This window comes from Myotis yumanensis, unplaced genomic scaffold, assembly GCF_028538775.1.
Source record: "Myotis yumanensis isolate MYYU_CA2020_CCGP unplaced genomic scaffold, mMyoYum1.0.hap1 SCAF_23, whole genome shotgun sequence".
Taxonomy (NCBI): Eukaryota; Metazoa; Chordata; class Mammalia; order Chiroptera; family Vespertilionidae; genus Myotis; species Myotis yumanensis.
In genome coordinates, this window is record NW_027223774.1 from 5371442 (window position 1) to 5379228 (window position 7787).

A 7787-nucleotide genomic window follows, 5' to 3' on the forward strand; every position below is an offset into this window, starting at 1 on the left:
CTGTAACCTTGAATGGCAGTCAAGTCCAGTTTTTTTTTAGTAAAATGAAAATACTGTAAATGGGAGGCATTCGAGTCTTATGGGCCTCTATCTACACTAATAAAAGAGAAACATGGTAATTAGCGTACGACCACTACCCTTCCCATTGGCTAATCAGGGAGATATGCAAATTATCTGTCAGCCAAGATGGCGGCAGGCAGCCAGGCAGCTGATGTGAACAGGGAGGCTTGCTTCCTTCAGTGACAGAGGACTCCAATGTTCCCTGCCTGCCTTGCCAGCCTCTGAGCTTCAGTTGGAAACATTGTAACATTTATAGAAGATAAACAAAACCCCAGAAACTTCCTGTCAGTCAGCCGGGATCTCAGAGCTGGAGTCACAACACTGTTTCGAATACGGAAAACAAAGGCCAGAAACCTGCTTTCAGCCGAGCCTCAAAGAGAAAGCCGGCTCTCAGCTCCAGTGACAGCCATAGAAGGTAAATAAATGCCAGAATAAAGAAAAAAGAAAAAAAGGAGAGGTTTGGAGCTTCAGTCGCCCGCCAGCCTGAAAACGGCCCTCAGCCCCTCACCCAGACTGGCCAGGCACCCCAGTGGGGACCCCCACCCTGAAGCAACAAGATGGCGGCTAATTTGCATACTGAAGGCAGGCGGCAGCAGGCAAGGCTGTCTGTGGTCTGGGACCCAGATCTGTGACCCTGCCGGGCGGGGTCAGCAGAGCTGCGAGGCCTCCCGGAACTAGGATCAGCATGACGGGGCAGCACCCAAACTCCCTGATTGCCCTGCGGCTCTGTGTGTGACAGGGGGCGGTGCCCCGACCCCCGAATCAGCCGTACCCTGAGCGTGACTAGGGGTGGCATCGCAACCTCCCAATCCGCACTGCACTGTGCATGACAGGGGGCGGCGCCCCAACTCCCCAATCGGCCCTGCTCTGAGCCCAACCAGGGGCTGCACCTAGGGATTGGGCCTGCCCTCTGCCACCCAGGAGCAGGCCTAAGCCAGCAGGTCGTTATCTCCTGAGGGGTCCCAGACTGCGAGAGGGCAAAGGCCGGGCTGAGGGACCCCCTCTCCTCCCACCCGCCAGTGCACAAATTTTTGTGCACCGGGCCTCTAGTTAAGTATAACAAGCAATTTTTTAAAATAGATTTTATTGGTTTCAGAGAGGAAAGAAGAGGGAGAGGTGGGTCAGCTGTCTCCTGCATGCCCCTCCCTAGGGATGGAGCCCACAACCCTGACATGTGCACCAACCTAGAATGGAACCCTCACCTGTCAGTTCCTAGGACTATGCTCAATAAGTGAGCAACACTGGTATGGCACAAGAGATTAAATTTGTTATTATGATTCAGCTTTTGTTTTACTTATTATATATTGTGTTTAGTATATTTTCTTATAGTTTAAGGGCATCTACACTAATAAAAGAGAAACATGGTAATTGGCATACGACCGCTACCCTTCCCATTGGCTAATCAGCATATCCTTATGCAAATTAACTGTCAGCCAAGATGGCGGCCGGCAGCCAGGCAGCTGGAAGCGAACATGAGGCTTGCTTGCTCCAGGGACTGCAGACTGCAACAGTTCCCCACCTAACTTGCCCGGCCTCTGAGTTGCAACTCTAAGTAACTATGTACTATGTTGCAAATAAGAAGCTGAAACCAGCTTTCAGCCAGCGGGGATCTCAGAGCTGAAGTTATACATTGTTTCGATTATAGAACGGCAAACAAACCAGATACGAAGCCTCAGAGCTAGAGCCAGAGCTAAAGCTGGCCCAGAATAAAATAAAAAAAGAGAAAAAAAAGGAGCGGTTGGAAGCTTCAGTCAGCCTGAAAGCAGCCCTCAGCCCCTCACCCAGACTGGCCAGGCACCCCAGTGGGGACCCCCACCCTGAAGGGTGTGTGACCAGCTGCAAACAGCCATCATCCCCTCGTCCAGGCTGGCCAGGCACCCCAGTGGGGACCCCCACCCTGATCCAGGACACCCTTCAGGGCAAACCAGCCGGCCCCCAGGCCTCTATCCTATATAGTAAAAGGGTAATATGCCTCCTAGCACCGGGATCAGCGTGACAGGGGGCAGTGCCCAAACCCCCTGATCACCCTGCAGCTCTGTTCGTGACAGGGGAAGGCGCCCCAACCCCCTGATGGGCCCTGCTCTGTGTGTGACAGGGTGCAGCGCCCCAACCCCCCTCCCCCCACGGGCCCTGCTCTGTGTGTGATGGGGTAGAGCCATAGCCTCTCCATTGGCCCTGCCCTGAGTGTGACAGTGGCGGCGCCCCAGCCCCCTGATCGGCCCTGCTCTGTGGATGATAGAGGGCGGCGCCCCAACCCCCTGATCCGCCCTGCTGTGTGTGTGACAGGGGGCGGTGCCCTAACTCCCCTATCGGCCCTACTCTGTGCGTGACAGGGGGGAGCTCCCCAACCCCCTGATGGACCCTGCTCTGTGCATGACAGGGGGGAGCTCCTCAACTCCCTGATGGGCCCTGCTCTGTGCGTGACAGGGGGCAGCGCCCCAACCCCCTGATTGGCCCTGCTCTGTGCGTGACAGGGGGTGGCGCCGCAACCTCCCCATCGACCCTGCCTTGAGTGTGACAGGGGGCGGTGCCCCAACCCCCCAATCGGCCGTACCCTGAGCGTGACTGAGGGTGGCATTGCAACCTCCCAATCCGCCCTGCTCTGTGCATGACAGGGGGCAGCGCCCCAACTCCCCAATCAGCCCTGCTCTGAGCCCGACCAGGGGCTGCACCTAGGGATTGGGCCTGCCCTCTGCCACCCAGGAGCAGGCCTAAGCCAGCAGGTCGTTATCTCCTGAGGGGTCCCAGACTGCAAGAGGGCACAGGCTGGGCTGAGGGACCCCCCCCCCCCAAGTGCACAAATTTTTGTGCACTGGGCCTCTAGTATAATATATCTTCAGTAATATTAATAGCTGTGATACATATATGTTAGCTTGACAAAATCCTATTTTTATTATTAATTACTGCTACTATTAGCAGTAACATTCATTAGATAGGCCACAGCAGTGTTTTTGGATGGCTGACTATTTATGATGTTTGGGCTGTTCATTTTTGAAAAGTCTAATTTGTATTGTAGATGAGGGAAGTGTAAGAAACAGACACAGATGTCCAACCATGGGTAGGCAACTGATAACATAAGATACCTTCCAACACTGTGGGAGAGAAAATTTAAAGGGCCATCCTATCTAATAATAGACAAACATGGTAATTGACCGTACCTTTGCTATGCCTCCCATTGGCTAATCAGCACAATATGCAAATTAACCACCAACAAAGATGATGGCTAATTTGCATACTGCAGGTAGGGCGGGACAGCATGAACCACCAGTGCACCGCCATCCAAGGCAGGCCAGCTGCCCTGGTACCCGAGATCAGCGGGTCCCAGGGTGGCAAGGCACGCCCTCCCCAGGAAGCCCCAGGACCCGAGATCAGTGGGTCACAGGGCAGCAAGGCATGCCTGCCCCAGAAGCCACCTGAAAGTCAGTGGCATAAATGTACCAATTAAAAGAGATTATGAGGGTGAATCTAAAACGAAATCCACTTTAAATATAAAGACACATACAGATTAAAAGTAAAGGAATTAAGCTGCAGCCTGTTTTGCTAAGTGGATAGAACATTTGGCATGGACTGAAGGGTCCCAGGTTCGATTCCAGTCAACTGCATGTACCTGAGTTGCTGGATTGATCCCCAATCCCTATCAAAGCATGTATAGGAGGCAACCAATCAATGTGTCTCTCCCTTTCCCTTCACTCTCTCTAAAATTCAATGAAAAAATATCCTTGGGTGAAGATTAACAAAAACAAAGTAAATGGATTAAGTAACATTAAAGAGATTATAAGAAAAATATATTCCAAATTATGTTAGTTGTATAATGGTTATGTTTAAATTATTAACACCTAAGAAATTGGGTGAAGGGTACACATAATATCCTGTAGTATATTATAGGGTTTTTTTTTTTACATGTATAAGATTATTTCAAATTAAAATATTAAAAAATTAAAAATTAATAAAATATTAATTGAAATGTGTATTACATGAAAAATCTCCTAATTGCTTCTAGCATAATTTATTAAATTGTGCTAAAATTTACAAGGGTTCAATTAAAAAACATCTTAATTCTAAATGATATAATACAAAACATATAATAGTGTAGTTATAAGCACTTATATGAAAATTAAATTTTAAAGAAGTGAATTTAAAGAAGGGATTAGCCGAAGAAAATATATGCACAACCCATGGACACAGACAACAGTATGGTGATGGCCAGAGAGAAGTGGGGGGCAAGAGCTGGGTAGAGGGGGCAAAGGGGGAAATAGGGACATTCTATATAATAATAATAAAAGGTTAATATGCACATTGACTGAATGGCAGAATGACCAGTTGCTATGATGCGCACTGGCCACCAGGGGACAGACAATGCAGGAGCTGCCCCTTGGTGGACAATGCACTTCCATATGGGGAGTGTCACTCAGCCAGAAGGAGCCTCACCCACCTTCGTGGCAGCACTAACAATGACCAAATAACAGTTTAGACCCCATCCCTTGGGGGCTTAAGCCTTTAGTCAGATATCCCCCGGGGGCTCCCTGACTGCCAGAAGCATGTCTGACTGCAAGCTTAGGCCTGTTCCCCCCCGGGAGTAGGCCTAAGTTGACAGGTGGACATCCCCCAAGGGGTCCTGGACTGTGATGGGAGCAGCCGAGCTGAGGGACCCTCCTCCCTGAGTGCAAACATTTTTGTGCACCAGGCCTCTAATTAATAATAATGAAGAATGTCTCCTTCTACTTTTTCTTCGAAAACAAATTTCTGGGGAATGATAAACTATTTACATGCTAACTTCACCAAAAGGCAGAACTTCCACATGGGTCAGCTCTGAGCACAGTTATCCTCATGCCTACTGTATGTACACTGTCCAAGATTAGTGCTCTCACCAGAGCAAAATTCTCTGAAGAGTAACGTATTTGGGACCCAAAGGTAGAGATGAAATAACTTTTTTTCCAACCCTTTACTTTCATCTGAAATGGGTCTCATTTAGAGAGCATAAGTATGGGTATCATTCTCATATCAATTCAGCTACCCTGTGTCTTCTGGTTGTAGCAGTTAACTCATTTATATTGTAAGTGATTATTAACTATAGGTATATAGTTATTGGCATTTTTAAATTAACACAGTCCTAGCTGGAGACTTTAGCTTCCCATTGACATCAATGGATAGATCTGCCAGAAAAAAAGTCAATACAAAAAATTGGTCTTCATGTCAAGGGGGGGGGGGAGGGGGGGGAAGGAGACATATGTAATACTTTTTGTAATACTTCAAGAAATAAAAATTATTTTTAAAAATTTGGTCTTAAATTACTCATTAGACAAGATGGATTTGATAAGTTTACAGCAGAGATTATCAAGCAGAGAGTCACACTGGCAAACTGGTGTGCTGCGAGAATTTTTAGTACAATAAACACCTGGCTATGTAGTCAATAGCACAAACTACATTACCCATAGATTGTCGAATAAAATGTGACAAAGGCACGCACAGTAATAGCTGTGTGGTGTGCATGAGTCAAAATCAGACATTTTTTTCACAGGGTGGCAAAATACATATTTTGGTGGACCTCTGAATTTCAATAATTACTCCATTTGTGCCAAGAGATTAAAACATGTTGAAATCTCTCGTTCAGAGCCTTTCACCCCAAAGCAGAATATGCATTCTGGACAAAATGAAGATAGAAGGCCCTCTTAACCTAGAAACAATGTCTGCTTCATCTATTTTCCTAATGACTATGTGAAATACAAATCGTTGGAGCAGATTCGAAAAATAGGAGACCAAGATGGGGGCGTAGGTAAACACCGGAGACCGCTGCCACAAACAACCATTTCAAAAATACAACTAAAAGACTGAAGGGACATCACCCAGAACCACAGGAAGGCTGGCTGAAGAGAGACTCTACAACTAGAAGGAAAGAGAACAGCAAATCGAGGCTCAGAGGCGGCGCAGTGTGGAAAATACAAAAGTACCGAGGTGCGCGCGCAAAGCGGGCTGGTGGCTGAGGGCGCGGTTGTCGTTTTCTGTCGGGAGTGAGTCTCAGACTCTGGGCTCCAGATCCGGGCGAGTCTCTAGGGACCCAGACTCAAACGGGAGAAGCGGGATTATCCAGCATCGGTTGGAACCTGAGGGCAGCTTTCTCTCCGAGGTTTGCAGCGGCTGCCGGGGTTCTGAGAAGCGGAGCCTCTGGGAACAGGACTGAGCGTGGCCATAACTGCTCCCTCCGCCTGCCCGGTTGATCCCGCCCGGCCCAAACCCTGCGCACAGCCATTTGGCAATCGCCTCAGGCAAAGGCTGGATTAGCGCCTCCCCAGAAGGCAGACGTTTTCCATACAGCTGATTCCTATAGCCAGTCGGCCTGGAGGTCAAATCCCTCTAGTGTTAACTACAACAATTAAGGCTTGGCTAGAACAAGACTGCGCACAGAGACCACAAGGGGGTGCACCAAGAAAGCATAAAAGATGCGGAGACAAAAAAACATGACAGAAATGGAGGATATGGAGCTAAGAATCGCAATTTTGAGGGCTTGCCATAAATTTGTGCAGAGCCTCACGAAAACTAATGAGACCCTCGATGCTACGATAAAGAAATTAGAAAGTAAGCATACACGGACTGAAATAAAGAATATTATACCCAATAGCAGACCAGAGGAGTACAATAATCAAACCAAAGATTCGACAAAAAACACCCAATTGGAAAAGCAAAATGAAAAAAGAATCCGAAAGTGTGAAGATAGTGTAAGGAGCCTCTGGGACAGCTTTAAGCGGTCTAATATCAGAATTATTGGAGTGCCAGAAGATGAGAGACAGCAAGATATTGAAAACCTATTTCAAGAAATAATGGCAGAAAACTTCCCCCATCTGGAGAAAGAAATGGACTTACAGGTCCAAGAAGCGCAGAGAACCCCAAACAAAAGGAATCCAAAGAGGACCACACCAAGACACATCATCATTAAAATGCCAAGAGCAAAAGACAAAGAGAAAATCTTAAAAGCAGCAAGAGAAAGAGGCTCAATTACCTACAAGGGAATACCCATACGACTGTCAGCTGATTTCTCAACAGAAACTTTGCAGGCCAGAAGGGAATGGCAAGAAATATTCAAAGTGCTGAATACCAAGAACCTACAACCAAGATTACTTTATCCAGCAAAGCTATCATTCAGAATTGAAGGTCAGATAAAGAGCTTCACAGATAAGGAAAAGCTAAAGGAGTTCATCACCGCCAAACCAGTATTATATGAAATGCTGAAAGGTATCCTTTAAGAAGAGGAAGTAGAAGAAAAAGGTAAAGATACAAATTATGAACAACAAACATGCATCTATCAACAAATGAATCTAAGAATCAAGTGAATAAATAACCTGATGTACAGAATGAACTGGTGATTATAATAGAATCAGGGACATAGAAAGGGAATAGACTGACTATTCTTGGGGGGAAAAGGGGTGTGGGAGATGCGGGAAGTGACTGGACAAAAATCATGCACCTATGGATGAACACGGTGGGTGGGGAGTGAGGGTGGAGGGTGGGGTGGGAGCTGGAAGGAGGGGAGTTATGGGGGGAAAAAAAGAGGAACAAATGTAATAATCTGAACAATAAAGATTTAATAAAAAAATAAAATAAAAGTAAAAAAAAAAAAAAAAAAGAAATACAAATCGTTTGTATCTTTTGCATCAATACACACCCTCAATATTACTCACTACAGTACCAGAAAATGGAACTCTTGTCTAGGTGACATCAAATTCCTATCAATG